This window comes from Rhinolophus ferrumequinum, chromosome 2 (genome assembly GCF_004115265.2).
Source record: "Rhinolophus ferrumequinum isolate MPI-CBG mRhiFer1 chromosome 2, mRhiFer1_v1.p, whole genome shotgun sequence".
NCBI classification, from domain to species: domain Eukaryota; kingdom Metazoa; phylum Chordata; class Mammalia; order Chiroptera; family Rhinolophidae; genus Rhinolophus; species Rhinolophus ferrumequinum.
This window is the reverse complement of record NC_046285.1, coordinates 74,921,539-74,941,317: the sequence shown is the minus strand read 5'-3', so window position 1 is coordinate 74,941,317 and position 19,779 is coordinate 74,921,539.

The window sequence follows — 19,779 nt, the reverse complement described above, 5'->3', positions numbered from 1 at the left end:
GTCAAGATTTACAAATTTCTAGATAATTTTCTGTTGATTTCCAGTGTAATTTCATTCTATTTAGAGAAAATCCTTTATTTATTTCATAGATTTAAATGTTTCAGACTTCCTTTATGGCCTATCATATGTTATATTTTTAGAATGTGAACCATATTCACTCAAGAAAAATGGCAAAATTAGGCTAGAAATACTTTCCTTAGCTGGATATCAATTAAAGAACCACAAAAAAATATTTTTTTAATAGAGAATTAATCGAAAGCAATCACATTAAATTAAAAAATAAGATGCTACTATTTCTTGTTAGTATTCAACAATTAGAAGCTCCAGGAATTATCAAGACAAACAAATATTATACGTTTTTAAAAGGAAAAAGAAAACTTATATTTTATTATTATTTAAAGACATAAATTTAATAAGAATAATTGGTAAGCTTTTTCCTAATAAGTTTAGTGCATATGACAAATGCAAAATTCACACACAAAAATCAATATGTTTTTGATATACCAGCAATAAAAAAATGTAAAATATAATGAAAGCAGGATCTACCTTAATGTGTATGATATTTTAAAAGTAAAATTGATCTCTGTGTGCATGCATGGAAAGTTTTCCCATATATATTGTTATTTAAAACAAAACAAAATCTTTAAACACAAAATAACCTAAATTGCTGAATCACTTATTTTAGTACAATCCTTTTTATTTAAAATACACAGGCAATCAAAATCAAAGTCTATAGTTCTATGTGTACATATATTTATAGAAAACACTGAAATTATGGACAATGAATTGTGTTTCCATCTGGGGAAGAGTGGAATTTTGGGGAGAAAGTTGATCAAAAGATACATTTGCTTCTTGGGGATTTTTAAAATGTTTATAATAATATGATTGTTAAGTTAAAATTATTCTTAAGGCGTATTTTATGCCTTAAAAATAATTGCTTTGGTAAAATTTGGAAAATTTTCAACAGAAGGAAAAGATTTTCATAATAGTTTTGAAAACATTCTGATCACTTAATTACTGGATATTTTTACAGGCCAAACTTATTCCCAGTCATTTTCATTATAATACATTTCTCTAGCAGTCAAAAAAGGCTCACCACTCTTCCTCCTCTGCAAAATTTTTGTTCTTCATACAGATTATTTTAGTTTATCTTGAGTCCTACTCTGGGTTTCATGGTGATCCATTTACTAATTGTTGGATTACATAAATTTATAGTACGTGCAAATACATTTTCTCTTTTTTGTTTGTTTTTTTGTTTCTTTCATGTGATCCAATTCAGCAATATTCTCTATAGATTGAAATCACTCAAGCTAAATATTATGGTTCTTTTGTGCAGAAAGACTCTTCATACCCAGGATGTAAAATAAATATTTTTCTTCTGGTTATATAATTAAAAAGGAAACTGTGAACAAATATATACTGATATATTAACCTAGCTTACCTTGTCCCTACTGGGTGCCCCTAAAATGTAATCAATAAAGAAGTTCCTTATTAAAAATTTGATCAGCTGTTAAATACACATGTGTCCCTATTAGTTAAATCATCACTTAGAGTGTAATTCTTTTATAGGTAATACATGTACAAGATTCCTTACTGTGGTTTACTTTTTTTAAAAAACACAGATAGATAACATTTTGAAATTGGTAGGTTTTATAAAATATGTTTAATTCAACATTTTAGTTTTTCACAAAGGCAACTTAGTAATTACAGGATAAGCAACTCACCCATGATAAAACAGCAAGTTAATTATATTCATGTATTTGAATTTAGTTCATATGCCTAGTACTAGTAAATACTTACATTTTATTTATTTTTAATTATAATATGACTGGGTGTATGTTATTGTTAAAATTAAAATGGCCTAATTTTAAAAATTACTATATGGCCTACATAAATCATTAATGATCAAGGACATATTCAGGGATATACATAGTCCTACTAAACAAGATCCATTCGTCTTGAAACTCTGAAAAGACTCACTTGAATCAGTTAAATTTATCTAAATAATGAATCTTCCCAAAATTGCAGTACAACAAACCATTTATTTGTTCATAGATCAGTTCTACAAAAGCCTACAGAATCTGTAACTTGTCTAATTCTGAATTTTAGAAGATGTAAAAGGAAAGACTGGATAAAAAGTACAATCAAGTAAAATCAGTTAGTGGCTTATAGCAACAAATAAACTCTTGGTTTTGAGAAACATAATCCACCAGAACTCGAGAGAGACCACACTCCTTCCAATAAATGACTCAGTACTGTCCTCATGGCTCATGGGAAAGAGTTTAGTAACAAGTCATAAATATGTATTTAATATCAATGTCATAGTATTTTCTATTGATACATTAGTACATATAATTTATTATTGTTTATTGTTATAGCAAACCAGTACACACATATTTACATATGTCTACATATGTATATGTATATATGAAAAAACAATTATATAATAGTAAAAGCCTATAAGACTTTAGTTTGTGTTTTTTTTCCTCAAAAAGCACAAAGGTCATAAGGAGTCATTTTACCAATGCATAATTTATTATTTTGAGTCACTGACTTTCATAAATGCTTCTGCTAGACGTTCCAAAGCTTGTGTATATATAGTTAGTGGTTCATAACATAAAGTGAGTTCAAAACTAATAACTGTATCCTTGGAAATCATTTAATAGCATGTTTATCAAGTTGCAGTTTTATCTGAGTGTGATTACTATTTTAAGTTGGGTGCTATTAAGCTTTTTGGGGGTTCTACGTTGTTGGAATCATTTTTCATTGTAGCCTGACCTAGTGAAGATTGGCCTAAGAATTTTGTAATGTGAATTTCTTCCCTTCCCTCTACAACTGGATTATGAGCATGATATTCAATGTCTATTAGACAGAGTTGAATGGCAAGATGCTTCCTACATTATCACCCTGAATCTCTGAAGTTGAATTATGGTCTAAGTAAATATGTCAATATGAATATTAGACCATGTAGTGGTGACTGAGTTCTAATCAAGTTGTATGCTTATAAATCAGGCATATGTGAGGGCAGATCATATGTGTTTCAAATTAATGTTTTCATCTACTATTAATACTTTGGTCCATAGGGAAAACAAAAAAAAAATTATATCACACTGCCCTTCAGATATGGAAGAAATGACAAAATTTAACTACAAGATCAACAGAGTAAAGATCGTAAGGATTCCATAGTCCCTGATACTCAAAAATCACCAAGTTCAGACAGATTTCTTGTGTGACAAAGAATAATAAAAAGCAATTATAACTAAATATTATAACTAAATAGAGACCAATGAAGAAAATGTACTGGAGAACAGAAAACCATTTTATGATTTACTAAGAAAACTCAGGAAAAGAGAGAGAGGGAGGGAGGGAGAGTAGGAGGAGGCGGAGAGAGAGAGAGAGAGAGAGAGAGAGAGAGAGAGAGAGAGAGAGAGAGAGAGAGAATCTATTTGGTTGCCTTATTATAATAGCAAAATCATCATCTCAGAATTCTGAAACCTAATAAATACATGGGAAAAATCAGGTATGTAGCCTGCTTTTCATGTACAAAATTTATCTCAGGGTAACTGCATTGCTGATAAAAAACAAACAAACAAACAAAATAAAAAGCCACTTCTTTAGAGAAGAATTACAGCTAATAAATGAGAAGAAATGATAAGTCACCATTTTGTAATCCCTATTGACAACAATAGATCTAAGCAACAACCGTCAATGACTGCTGAAAGCTTTAGGTGAGACATTAATGGGGATCTCTATCATCGATGAATCATGCTGACAATACTTGTATCCACTTGTATTACTTTTTTTCTGTCTATGCCATAATAAATACCACAAATTTGGCAACTTAAAACAACACAAATTTAATATCTCACAATTCTTTAAGTGAGCAGTCCAGAATAGATTGATTAGTTTTTCTACTTCAGATATCATAAAGCCAAAATCAAAGTGTCAACCAGCCAGGGCTCTTACAAGGAGGTTCTGGGACGAACGCACTCCAACATTCATTCAGCTTGTTGACAGAATCCAGTTCCTTATAGTGGTAGGACTGAGGTCTCTTTCTTTTGCTGGCTGTCAACTGGTACTGCCTTTAGCTCTTAGAAGCCACAATTCACAACTGATTATTAAGCGCCTGATATAAACAGCTTTAGGCCTATAATGAGAGAAGAGATTTGTTTTCTGTTTAATAAGAGAGAGAAAATGAATACCAAAATATAGTAGAATGCAAATTTTAGTAAATATCACTTAAAAGCGAAGATAAAACTTTATGAAAGTTCAGAGGAAAGAGTGTTATCTTAAAGAAGGAGTTTGTAGACTCATTTTGTTAATGGCCAGATAGTAAAAGTTTTCGGCTTTTAGAGACAAGATTGGCAAAATTGGCACTAGTACTGGTATGCAGGTACTTATATATAAACCAAAAATAAAATAAAACAAAACAAACAAAATGTTCAAAAACATTGTTAAAATTAAAAAACATAATTGTGTTAGTCAGTTTGGGCTTCTGTGACAAATAGCACAAACTGGATGGCTTAAACAACAGTATTCATTTTTTCATAGTTCTGGTAGCTGGAGATGCAAGATGACGGTGCTGGCAGCTTTGCTTGTTCCTGAGGCCACTCACCTTGACTTGCAGATAGATGGCCATTTTCTTACTGTGCCCTCATATAGCCTTTTCTCTGTGTCCACACATCCTGGGTCTCTCCCTCTCCTTCTATGGACACTAGTCCTATCAGATTAGAGCCTTATCCTGATGACCACATTTGACCTTAATTACCTCCATAAAGGACCTAATTTCAAATATATTGGGAGTTAGGGCTTCAACAAATAGATTTTTGGGGAATACAATTCAGTACTTAATAACAATAATAATTAATAAAACTTTTGTAATACAGGTCCACTAAGGAGAAGAATGGGAGTATTTGGTGGTGTATAACATGTTGCTTACTTAGGATTCAAAGTTTGTATTCCCTACATCAAAATCTATTATAAAAGTCCATCTGCTAATGGTAATTTGTGTGATATTTTATGTTTTTCATCTTTAAAAAAATATATTTTCATGCAGGTAAGTGGTACACGTGACTCTTGAAATGTCAAATTGTCACTGTATCACTGAGATTTATAATGTAGGAACGAAGGAAGAAAGGAAAAAAGGAAGGAAAGATGGAAGGGAGGAAAAGATAGCAGGAAGACAGGCACAGGAACAGAACAGAACATGGTGTTTTTATCAAGCCATTTTCCTCCTGTCTCCTTTGCAAGCACCATTGAGTCTGCATTGTTAGAACCACTAACAGAATAATGAAAAGTGAATACATTATCTAATATAATTAAATTCCTACAAGTTAAATGGATGCTCTGACTCCAAATGTATCACAAGTATAAATTAAGGCAGGTAATATGCAATAAAATTGATTAGAGTTAGAAACTGAATTAATAGAAAGATGTATTTCTAGTCAGATCCCAAATGTATCTCTATATATTGTTTCAGCCGAGTGATCATCTCCATGAATACACCTGGTTAAATGAATGTTTAAGTGTCCTTCAATTCTTTTCTTGTTATCCTAGTCCCTTTTATTTCTATGCTTAAAATATCTAACTTGTTTTTATTCTTATTTCATTTTTATTTTTTATCCACATTAGGTAAAGATTTGTTGTTGTTGTTGTTGTTGTTGTTTTTATTCATCAATTTATGTTTTTGAGTCTAACTCTACTTTTCAACCTTCACAGAATTTTTTTAAAATTATATAAGTTAGAATATTTATCACAAGCACATTTAAAGTTGGGGTGATGATGAAATGCAAGAAATAATGTGGCTAAGTATCTCGTGAAATGATGATCATTGAGGCTTGAGTTGCATTAAAAGAAAATCCATCAAGAAAGGAGAGCCCAGAAAATGTGCTATTTTAGGACCCAATGTAGTCAATTTAAACTTTTAGTCAAACAAACATGTACTATACTCCAAATGTTTAGTGACTAATAATTCAAAAATATCAGAATAAAAGTAATAAAACATAATGCATGCTATTAGAACATTTTCAAAGTGCAGTTTTTGTTTTCAAAATTGCAGTTTTTCAAGAACCACATTTTTATGAAAATTTGTAACTGTCCATTGACATAATCAATAATAACATTGTTAGTTTATTGTATCATACCAATAATAAAACAAAATTTATTTAATCAATATTGTAATGTTTGGACTTCCTCTTGGTGCCATTTGAAAGAAATTATAGTTAGATATTTGATAATATTATTTTAAATGTCCCCACCTATTTAAATACATAATATTTAATACAAGAAGTATAATGAAAATGATTTTTTAATAAAGCAACTCTACTGAAGTTAAGTGAAGATTATTTTACAATTCAGTGTAGCAATGGATTGCCTGAAGGTTTATTTTGTGGATTATAATAAAATTGTGAAACTACTCAGAGGCAGAGTAGGAAGAAACAACTATATGTCATACTTTTTTATTTCAACAAGGACCATATAAAAGCTTCTCACCATTGTCAACATATATCTTTTCAAGATATTTCATGAAGAACCTCTTCTCATCAGAGATGAAAAAAATTACATTATTTTGATTTACGTTGTTGAAATTTTAAAATGTAGATGTTAATTGTTTTATGAAAATATAATATAAGTAATGTACAAGAGCATAATCCTTTAAAATTTGAAAGACAAATTTCCATTTCTTTAGAAGAAAAAAATTACAATAAATAAAAATTAAAATAAAAATACAACAGAATATAGGAAACAGTTTGATAGAAATTTACGTTTCTGAAATATAAAACATAGCATTTAACAACAAGTGTATTTATAATGTATGTACATTATGAGTCACATTTAAAGCCATCTGTCTAGATGTGGTGTGATGATTGTACTCATACTTTCTATCCATTGTTTTTCCCACATAATCATCCCAGGAATTACATAGAGTGATAAAAACTCAACATATGATAAGACTTGCATGTGTCTTGAAAAACCTATTATTACACAGTATTTGTCATTGGAAAACCGTAAAGAAAATATTAGTTTGAAAAATTGGGAAAGAATACAAGTTTTCTTTTTATAATAACTATAACTGTATCAAATCATAAATGTATTATTTTTCTCGTACTTAATCTCCCTTCTGTAGTTAATGAAGGATCTATAAATGGAAATAATACTTGATATCACAGAATTTTAGCATATTTACTTATTGGAGGAATAATATTATTCCTTTATTTCTATGTTCAGTTGGATAAACATGCAAAACTTTTCTTTATTAAACTATTTCACACCTCTAAATATATATTGTTGATAGTTTATGCTATAATTAAATGTTCCTATATTTTAAAGTTCAACTCAGTATTTTATTATATTCTTTTTTTATGCTAAACTGTACATGGCATACATTCAACATACCATGAAGGGTTGTTGAGTAGAAAAATGAAAACTTATATGACTTGAATTGTTCTATAAATTTTACTCTCCCATTAATTATTTAAATTTAAAAAGTTTAGTATATATGAATTACTTATTTTTTTAGTGTCACTGAAGCATATTTTATTCCTATTATAAAGTAATACAAAAAATGAAGTAACACATGGTAATTATATACAAAATTGTAGTTTATAAAACATACACATAAATATTTCTCCACCTAAATGGAATCACTGCTAATATTTTTTAGATTTGAATTTTCAGTTGAACAATTTATATATGCATATATATATATATATATATATGTGTGTGTGTGTGTATATATATATATATATATATATATATATATATATATTTGTCTCACTTTATTTTTCCTAATAAAAGAATATAACTTCTAATTTTGCTCTACACAGTGCTGTTTAGTGAGTGCTATACAATGCACTCAATTCTCAGTTATGGCCCAGCTTTTAGTTTCGATCTCATTTCCCAGTATTCTTTTCATGTATATGGTTCTCTATGTTAATTAGAAGTTATGCTTCAGTCAGTGTCAAATATTCCATAAGAAAAATTCTAAACCTAGATCCATAATACACTGTTGTGTTTCTAACATGTATGTTGTGAAGAGCTATATTTTTCATTATTATGTGGAATTTCATATAATCCTGTAAAACCTAATCCCACAATGAACAACAGTTTCTCACTCAAAAGACTGTCCATATCATGTGCTGTCGTGTAACAGTTGCTGTCGTGTAATATTCATTGAGCTCTTACTCAAATCCAGCTATATGCTAGGCATTTTATATTTAAAAAATGTATAATTTAATCTTTAAAAATACCTCAATAAAGATAGATTATTAAATTTGTATCTCAGAAAAATAGTCTGAAGCTCCTTTTATGATTATTAAAGTGATTTAATATTTTTTTTTGAGGTGACAGAGCTGGTAAAAACAGGGCTAGCAATTGCAAATAATTCTGTCCTAACTGAGAAGCAAGGTCCTCTGTAACTACTTGCCTATACAATTGAGATTTCTATTCAAAGAGCTGGAGTCATATATTCATCCAACTACATATTTCATACTGCTGTAAAAGGTTTCTCTTGCTTCAAAACTTTTTTTAAGTGAATGTGAGAAAATGGGAATGAATTTAGAAAAGAGCAGCCAAGATGATTAATAGTTCAGAAGGTAGGTTAATAAGCCGAGAGAAAGAAGGGAGATCAATAGCTAAGATAACTTATGGACTAAAATTTCTAGAAATTTGTTCTGCTGTCTAATGGCTTATTTGATTGCCAATTTCAAGCTTATGGGACTGTTATTTCGTGAAAATTGCTGATATTTACATCTATATATTCAAGCGGAGCCGTTTAAGATGAGTTATTATTTAATGAAAGAAGATATTGAGTTAGATATTTATAGCTATCATGAAATTGAAAGTAAAAATTAGTGAAATAGGTAACTGACACAGTAGTGTCCTGTCTGTTTTTGAAGAAAATGTCCAGGAAAAATGTTTAAAAAAATACCTGTGGTAGGCAGAACAATGACCCCTTCAAAGATGTCCACATCCTAATCATCAGAACCTGTAAATATGTTAGGTCACAGAGAAAAAAATGGAATTAAGGTTGCAGATGGACTTAAGATTTCAAATCAGCAGACTTTAAAATAGAGGGATAACAATGAATTATGCAGATGGGCACAATGAAATTACTAGCATGCTTAGAATTGGAAGAGGAAGGCACAATGGGAGGTTAGTAATGATCTGTGAAAATGACTCAACCATGCATTGAAGACTTTGAAGACAGAGGAATAGGGTTACTAGCCAAGGAATGGCATGGAGACAGATTCTCCCATAGAGACTCCAGAAGGGAACATAGCACTCCAGACATCTTGGTTTTAGCCCTGTGGGACTGACACTAGACTTTTGACCTCAATAGCTGTTAGATACTAAATGGGTGTTGTTTTAAGCCATTACACTTGTAGCTTTTGTTGTTGTTGTTGTTAGTTAGTTTTTCATAGCAGCAACATGAAACTAATATAATACTCTAGGAAAACAATATGTTCTGTTGTAATGAATTTTTTTGCCATTTCAAAATAATTTAATGCTGCCACGAACGTAGGGGTACATATAGCTTTATGGTAAATGTTCTCAGATTTTTGGGGTGGATACTCAGAAGAGGAATTGCTAGGTCATATGGCAATTCTATTCTTAATTTTTTGAGGAACCTCCATACTATTTTCCATCATGGCTGTACCAATTTATGCTCACACTAGCAGTGTATGAGAGTTCATTTTTCTCCACAATCTCTCCGACAATTGTTATTACTTCTCTTGTTGATAATTTCCATTCTAACAGGTGTGAGGTAGTATTTCATTGTGGTTTAGATTTTCATTTTGCTGAGAGCTAGTAAAGTTGAGCATTTTTTCATATATCTGTTAGCCATTTGTATGTCTTCTTGAGAGAAGTGTCTGTTCAAGTCCTTGCCCATTTTTTAACTGGATTGTTAGTTTTTCATGGTTGTTGAGTTGTATGAGTTCTTTATATATTTTGAATATTACCCCTTAATGGAGTTGTTGTTTGCGAATATATTCTCCCATTTGGTTGGTTACCTTATTGTTTTGTTAATGGTTTCTTTTGCTGTGCAGAAGCTTTTTAGTTTGATAAAGTACCATTCACTTATTTTTGCTTTACTTCCTTTGCATTTGCGGTCAAATTCATTAAATTCTGCTTTCTTCTATGCAATTTATTGTTTCAGGTCTTATATTAAGATCCTTGCTCCATTTTGAGTTAATGGATATGATGACAGATAACAGTCTAGTTTCATTCTTTTGCGCATGGCTTTCCAATTTTCCCAGCACCATTTATTGAAGAGGCTTTCTTTTCTCCATTGTGATTTTAGCACTTTTGTCAAAAATTATCTGCCCTTATATATGTGGGTTTATTTCTGTGTTCTCAATTCTAACTATTGGACTGTGTGTCTGTTTTTCCACCATTACCATGCCAGTTTGATTATTGTCACTTTGTACTGTAATTTGAGATCAGGGAGTGTGATACCTTTGGCCTTGTTCTTTTTTATCAGGATGACTTTTTTTATCCAGGGTCCTTTGTTATTCCGTACAAATTTGATGACTTTTTGTTCTATTTCTTTAAAAAATGTCATTGGGATTTAAATGGGGATTGCATTAAATCTCTATATTGCTTTGGGTAATGTGGCCATTTTAACTATGTTGATTTTTCCAATCCATGAACAAGGAATATCTTTCCATTTCTTTGTGTCTTCTTCAATTTCTTTAATAATATCTTATAATTTTCAATGTATAATCCTTCACATCCTTTGTTAAGTTTATTCCTAAGTATTTTATTTTTGTTGTTGCAATTACAAAAAGAATTATTTTTCTTTTTTCTTTTCATTTTCTGAGATTCCATTGTTAGTATATAGGAACACAATGGATTTTTGTACATTGATTTTTTTTTTAATCCTGTAACTTTACTGTATTTGTTTATTGTTTCTAATAGTTTCTTTCGTAGAGTCTTTAGGGTTTTCTATGTAAACAATTATGTCATCTGCAAACAGTGACAATTTAACTTCATTCCCAATTTGGATGCCTTTTATTTCTCTCTTGACTGATTTTTCTCGCCAGCACTTGCAATACTATGTTGAGTAACAATGTTGATAGGGGGCATTCTTGTCTTTTTCCTGATCTTAGAGGAAAAGCTTTTAGTTTTTCACCATTAAGTATGATATTAGCTGAGGGTTTGTTGTATATCACCTTTATCATGTTGAGGTACTTTCCTTCTATACCCATTTTATTAAGGGTTTCAATCATAAGTGAATGTTATATCTTGTCAAATCTTTTTTTGTGTGTGTGTGTTTTTTTTTTTCCTGCATCTATTGATATGATCATATTATCTTTATCCTTTATTTTGTTTATGTGGTGTATACATTGATCGATTTGCATATGATGAACCATCTTTGTGCCCTGGAATGAACCCTACATGATTGTTTTGTATAATTTTTTCAATGTGTTTATATATTCAATTTGCTAGTATTTTGTTTAGGATTTTTCATCTGTATTCATCAGAGATATTGGTGTGTAGTTTTCTTTGTTGGTGTATTATGCTTACTAGGAGTTGGTATCAGGGTAATGTTATCCCCATTAAATGAATTAGGAAATATTGCCTCTTCTTCAGGTTTTTGGAAGAGTTTGAGGACAGGTTTTTCATTATATTTGAATGTTTGGTAGAATTATCTAATGAAGCCATCTGGTCTTGGACTTTTGCTTTTCAGGGTATTTTTGATGATTGTTTAAATCTCTTTACTTTTAATCAGTCTATTTAGAGTTTCCAAATTTCGTCTAGGAAGGTTATATATTTCTAAGAACTTGCCCATTTTTTCTAGGTTATCGGATTTGGTGGCAGATAATCTTTCGTAGCATTCTAGTGTGATACTTTGAATTTCTGTGGTATCCATCATAACTTCTCCTCTTTCATTTCTGATTTTGTTTATTTGTATCTTTTCTCTTTTTTCCTTAGTGAATCTAGCCAGGGTTTTGTCAATTTTATTAATCTTTTCAAAGAACCAGCTTATTGTTGCATTAATATTTTTTCTATTATCTTTTTGTTCTCTATTTCATTTAATTCTGCTCTGAATTTTACTATTACCTTCCTTCTGCTGATTTTGGGTTTCATTTATTATTTTTCTCATTATTTAAGATGTAATGTTAGGTTGTTTATTTGCGATTTTTCTTGCGTTTTTGAGCTAGGCCTGTAATGATATAAATTTTCCTATTATTACTGCTTTTGCAGTATCTCAGTAATTTTGATACATTGTGTTTTTATTCTCGTTTGTTTCTATGGATGTATTGTTTAATCTCTCCTTTTATTTCTTATTCGACCAAGTCATTTTTAGTAGCATGTTGTTTAATCTCCACATAATCTTTTTTCTATTTCCTGTTCGCAGTTAATCTGTAATTTCAAAGCATTGTGGTCAGAGTTATCTCAATTGATTGTTCACAGGCAGTTATACATCTACAGTTACATTTTATTAGTTTTTTTCTTTAGTCTGCTATAGTTCCTAGTATTTTGCTAACGTGTTTACTCTTTCCTTTTATGTCCTTGAACATAACACCAAATTCCTTTTAAAATCTGCATCTAATAATAGCAATATGGATTTCACATTATTCTATTTTTTAAATATTTCTGTCATTAATACTTCTCATTTATGATAGTATTGTCCTAGTATGTCTAATTACCTTTTATTGTGTGTTTGTATTTTTTTGTGTGAAAATAAACTGAGACCTAGGTTCATTATATTATACTCCTACTAATTATTACCTGATTCCCATCTGCTACTGACACTCACCTGCTGACAGATGCAATCCTATTCATCCACAAAAACACTTGGGACTGAATTTTTTAGGGCCACACATATTTGTTTAAACTAAATTGCACTCCATATAAGAATCTGTATGCTGTTAATTCACCCTTATCCTACAGTTCAGCACTCTGAAGTCCCAGTACAAAGCACAAGATATTTATCAGTACCTTAATTTTTGGCAAACTGTGGATTGTATTTCCCCCCTAGTCTTTCAAGGCTTTGGGATTTGAGGAACTAGAAGAATGACTTTTGCATTCTATGTGAACTATGTGAAAGAAATTTTAGAAGCAAGTAATAAAACTATTGTAATTATGCAGTTTGCAAGAGAAAAACTTCAAGAATATTTAATGAAATTTCAAATTTATTTATAAAATCACATATGAATGTGTAGCTATTAGCCTCTTTCTGTAGAATAGAGGGAAATAAAGTGAAACCAATCATTTAGGCGAAAAATTATGATAAAAAGTAGAAATGCTAAAGCAATCAGAAAAAGATAATATGAATCTGTTCAAATTGAGAGGAAATTGTGCGTATGTTTGAGTCCACAGAGAAATGGTCAAGAAAAGCTCTTTCTTATATTGGACTCCAAGGAACCATTTTTAAAATTGATTGAGAAACACTATTTTATGTCATTAGTCACTTAATTTGTTGCATTTTATAATAAATCTTTGTCTGTTTAGGACTATTAAAGATCAATAATACCTTTTTCAGTAAAAGAGCTATTTTGAAATTATTTTTAAAAATCATCTTAATTTATAAAATTAACTGAACTATTTTTGAGTGCATTATATAGGCACAGATTTATAATCAGTACCACGTAAAAAAGTGAAAATAAAAATAAAATAAATAAGTAGGTTATATAAGTAATCCCACTTAAATGGAATTGCATATAATCAGAAGTAATTGAAAAATATTCTTGAATTTTTCATTCTTTATTTAGCTGTTTTGACCACTGAGAGAAGTGGTTACTGACGCTCATTTGCTATAAAAAAATATTGTGAAATATTTATAGCTAATTATCCTATGTAATTGTATATTTATATTTCCTTGTGTGGCTTGCATTGATAAATGGCTTTGAATTTGGTGAGTCAATCCTCAAGTGGTCAAAGAATGGAACAGAATTTCATTATGGTGTTGAAGGCCAAGAAAAAACAAATTAGGCTGTTTCATTATTAGTTTATAGGCAAAAACCAAATAGATCTAAAAGAATATAAAGGAAAATAAGGATACAATTAGGTAATAAGACATTTACATTTTAATTTTCATTGAGCAGTAATTGCAGCAACCAAATCTTCCCTCCTATTCCTCCCATGCTCAAGACTTTCTCTGAAGATCAAGGTTAAACCTTAAAAACACTTGAAGGCTGGGAAACTTTCTCTTTTGTGTTTTGTACATCGACGTATTTTGTGCTAAATCTTTGGACTGTATTTTCATTAAACATGTTAAATGATATCTTGCAGTGTTCAAACATTATGGTGGGTGATAATGGCAATACAAAGCTAAACATGACACAGTCCCTGACCTCGGGATTTACAATATTGTAGAAAAAATAAAACATAAACATAAGTAGCATTGTAAACATTTAAAAAATACAGAATATTATAATAGTAAGGGACACAATCATAATGTGGAAAATTAATTATGTAGATCCAGGGGACTTTAGTAAACCTTAAGAGATAAAGTAGTTATTTTCAAATGTTTCAAATATGTTTATTTCTTTGGACCTTGAAAAGTACCTTTTCTGTAACTGGCAACTTCACACAATGAGTAGTTGTTATTTTGTTTGTAATGTTGAAGTAGTTTTCAACAAAATAATTTGTGTATACATGTTCACTATGCATTCTATTTTTATCTTTCCCAAGCTTCCTCTTTGATTTTCCAAAGTACATTTATAAAACTACAGATATTTATACATAAATCAATTCAAAATTCGTATCCTGGAAACATTTAAGAATCTAATAATTCATTTAAAATAGTGCTGAAAAGGAACAGCAAGCATACTTTCAGGAGAGATAAGAATAAAGCATAAGTAAATCTATTATAATGAAAAATGTAATTCAACATTTTCATTAAAGCATGGTATTTCTATATGAAAATACGATCAATTAACATAAAGCAGGAAACTCAATATAAGCAATACATACTGTTTTTTGGTGAAAGATAATTGACCAATTTGACTGGATCAATACATGAAATAGTTTTGAGCATCTATTGTAGCCTAAAGTAAGTGATCCCATTTTGATAAACTTTTTAAAATTTGCTTATTTAATATGAGGTGCAAATGTAGAATCGAGCTCAAATTCCTGAATTCAGTCTGTTCCATCTAGCTTGTCTCCATCAGGATGGGCTGAGATACATTAGAACATTCAGCACGTCCTATGGACATTACAGTTCAGTTTACTCCCGTTACTCATACTGGTTAAAATTAATGTGATTATTTAGAAATTTCAGGCTAGGAAAGTCCAAATAGTTCTAACACTACAAGAGCCCTTAGCAGCTTCTTGAATGAAGTAATGAATGAGCTGCCTGTATCTCCTAGAAGTCTAAAACCTTCTGTTTGTTCCTGTGAAGGAACATTATGTTTCATCAAGAACATCGAAGAGAACACACTTGAATTCTAGAACAAACAGTTCATTTATCCATATTAAGCAGTATGCTTCATTTTGTTTTAAAGCAGTTCACCAGATAACAAAATGGAAACTTTGAGAACCACATTGCCCCTCTTCACTCTTTTATATGACACTCATATGTGTCTCACATGAGCCCCCCACGGCCTTACTCCTTCAATAACCTCTCCACTTCAGGAAGTTGTATAGATGAACAAAGATGAATTATATAAAAATCCATTATTTATTAAACACACACACACACACACACACACACATACACATATTTTGGCTGTTAAATTTACATAAAGTAAAGCCATACGTCTTATAGATATAGCACGAAGAGTTTTAACAAATTTATACCCTCGAACAGCATACGTGCCAATCAAGATATAACTCCAAAAAGGCCCTTTAAACCTTCTTTAAGTCCATGTCAGCAATTCCTATGGCAATTATATTACCATCTCTCTCACCATAGATAATTATGCTTGCTTTTTTACTTCCTATAGGTAGAATATTATGTATGAAATCTTTTGTGCCTGTCCTCTTTGCTCTACTTGATGTTTATAAGATTCATCCATATATCAGTAGTTTGTTCCTTTGTATTGCTGTGTAGTATGAATATTCAAAAATGTGTTTATTTACTTGTGATATTTGGCTATACTGTTTTTGGTTATTATGAATGATGCTTCTATGAAATTTCTTATACATGTATTTTAATGGAACTATGTTTCCATTTCTCTTGGGTTAATAACTAGGAGTAAAATTACTGAATTATAAAGTAAAGGTATGTTACATTTATAACAATCTGCCATACTTCTGGTTCCAGCCATGACGGAGTAACAGGCTTACTTTATCTCCACAAATAATTAAAAATGTGGGCATTTCACATGAAATAAACGTTTTTTCTGGGTTCATCCAACACCAGCTGTCTCCACTATGCTGCCCAAGTTCGACCCGACAAGATCGAAGTCATATAACTGATGTGCACTCGTGGCGAAGTAGGTGCCATGTCTGCCCTGGCCTTCAAGATCTGCCCACTGGGTGTATATCCAAAATGAGTTGGTGACGACATTGCCAAGGCAACTGGTGACTGGTAGAGTCTAAGGATTATAGTGGAACTGACTATTCAGAACAAACTGGCTTCAGTTGAGGTGGTACCGTCTCCCTCAGACCTGATCATCAAATTCCTCAAGGAACCACTCAAAACAAGGAAAAAAAAAAAAAAGAAAGAAAGAAAATGAAAAGAAAGAAAGAAAGGAAAGGAAAGGAAAGAAAAGGTAAAGGAAAAAAGAAAAACAAAAAACATTGAGATTGTCAGCATTGCCCAACAGATGCTTCACTGATCTTTAGCCAGAGAGTTCTATGAAACCATTAAAGAGATCCTAGGGACTGCTCAGTCTGAGGACTGCAATGTTGATGGCCACTACCCTCATGACATCATAGATGACATTAACAATGGTACAGTGGAATGCCCGCTACAAAAATTAATTAATATTGCAATAAAAAATAATTTGACATCCATAAATACAAAACTACAGACAGCATTGGACTATGATCTCTGTTAAGATAAATAAATGAAGAAAACCACATAATTCTCCTCTGCCTGATAATGACACATATTGAATCGTAGTTCAGGGATTCAGATCATTAGCAGAGCATGGTAGTGTCCCTGATACGAGAATCCAGAAAGCAGAATTAAATCTGAGGTTCAGAGAAGTTGAGTCCTGGAAAGGAGGGAGCCAATCAGAAAACAATTGTCAGAAATCTGCATTGGAGGACTTTTGAGTCTTTGCTAAATACCAATCTGTGTATGTGTATAAGAAACTCCTTCAGGCATTATAATATACTACTGGAACTATCATATAGTAAACATGTTTAAAATGAATATTCATTATGAATCTCATAAAAGAATAGCCTGTGGAATCTTAATATAACCTAAATATTTACCCATCAATCAGCATATAATTGCAAAGATGGTTTACATTAAACTTTAGTGCCTCAATGGCTTGGAAGCATTTACCTTTATAACTTCTTAAGAAGTTATAAAGAGAAGAACTATGAGAGTTCACAATGTTGTCTGCCATGTTTGGCAGACATCCAATGTCATTATAACTCCACCATTTCCTTATTTTTCTCTTCCGATAGCACATATAAACCTTCTACTTTTCCTTTCTGATTTCAGCCCTAAAGGCATATTTATTATTCCTACTAACTAGTGCAAATAGAGAGTTGGATTTTCCATCAACCCACCCATTCTGTTGATGGGGAATTTCTAAATCTCAGTTCGAATTTAACTGAAGCGCTCTACTCTAAGGAGGCTGGAAAGGAAGTATCTCACTCAAGTCAATGAGGAGAGGCAGACCTGCAAGAGAAGCATTGAACCTGAACTCTGGGTGCTGTGATAGGAGCACGGATGAGTAATGCAGACCACAAAACGGAGCTCTAAATTCCCCTCAGAGGAGCCTATGAGAGCTTTATAAAAAAAATGTATCATTGCACTGTCTTGAAAAATTATAGTTTTTCACTTTAAGTAAACAAGTGGATGGACATGAAAAATGTTATTATAGGGAAAAGAAGAGTGTGGGTGAAGGTACTAATATTTATCAAACAAAAATAAAAACAAAAAGTCTTATATAGTTAGTGAATTAAAACATGCTCACTTGACTATATTTAAATTAGCAAGTGAGAGAAGACGGCAAGAATTAAGAGACTTGAGTTAAGGTTGTAGCTAAGAATAAATTAGCCATAAAGAACTTCTATGCCATGTTAAGCAATCTGGATTAGACCTTGGATGGTACTTTGACTCATTACATGTCTTGAGGCTAAAGAGTTAATGAGCTTCCCTTGAAGTGTTCAAATGTTTTTCCCCAGGACAAAGAGATTTGGATTTATCTTAACCTATGGGTGAATGCAGTCATGTTGTATCTTAAGGGATAACAACGCATATGGTGCTATAACTTTACTTTGAGCTTTCAGCAACCCTCACAGGGAGAGATTGCTGCCCACATTCCTCCTGAACTTAGTATCAGACTTCTACAGACGCTCCTCATCTCAAATGAATTAAAGATCTGGCAAATGAAGGCCTTAAAAATTGCCCTTCCCAAAGCCAGGAAGCTTACAAACAAATGTAGCCTCTGTTGTTCCTGACAGCCTCCTTTGCACCTGGAGGTACAAAGCGTGATGGAGGTGAACGTATTCAGTCCTGTTCTGGTTTGGGACTCATTCATTTAGATGAAGTCCAAGGACCATGCATCTTTTTTATTATATGTTTGTACACATATGACAAAGCAGACTACTACTGACGAAAATAACATAATTCTTTCTATAGCGTCTGTAAATCAGGAGACTTTGTCGTTCATTAACAATACTGTATTTAGAAAACAATTATATCAAATCCTTATTATGTCTATGCATAGTCAAGGACTCTGAGAACAAAAGAGTTTACAACACATAAAGGAGAGTAGATCTTTCCCGAGTGGTAAATGCACCAAAATCAAGGGAATCCCAGGGGTACTTTTAAAAGTGCATATTTCTGAGTTCCCCTTAGAAATACTGAATCAGAAGCTTTGATGCTGTGACTCTTCACGATAGGTTGTGTCCCTAGGTGATTTTGTGCATATTATAGTTTGATAGCCCTAGGGGGTAAGGGAGGAATTGTGTTACAAAGATAAATTTGGTTTCATTTCCATCTTTTATTATTACTATTAAGACAAAAAGAAATGAAGCTCTCAGAGACTGGTCAGCAAGGAAGAAATCATACATCCACCTAGGGTTCAGGAAGTCAGATAACTTCATGAAACAAGTGGCCATGTGGTAAGATTTTAAGGGTAAATTTTATTCCAGGTAGAGGAAAGACATGCAGAGACATGTTATTATGGAAGCATGGAAAAGATTAGGTAGAGATGAGCATAACAAATTGACTAAACCATAGAGTGAAGAATATAATGGGAGGAAAAATAGATTACTTGGGGCCATGATGTCAAGTTTGAATGACAAATGTATTAGATTCCTATTACCGCTGTAACAGATTACTATAATTGCTGATATAAATAACTTATTTATTATATTTCTGGATGTCAGAATTCCAAATTGTATTGGCAGAACAGCATTCTTTCTGGCAGCTGTAAGGAAGAATCCTTCCCTTTTCCAGCTTTTAGATGCTTCCTGCATGTGTTAGCTTCTGGCCCCATTCCAGCAAGAGCACTCCCATCCGTTTCGTTGACACGTGTCCTCCAACTCTCACTCTTCTACGTTTAAGGACACTTGTGATTACATGGGGCCCTCTGCAAAGATCCAGGAAAATCTCTCCATCTCAAGATCCTTGATCACATCTGCAAACATACTTTTTTCATGTAAGGTAGCTAGTCACAGATTCTGGAGATTAAACTA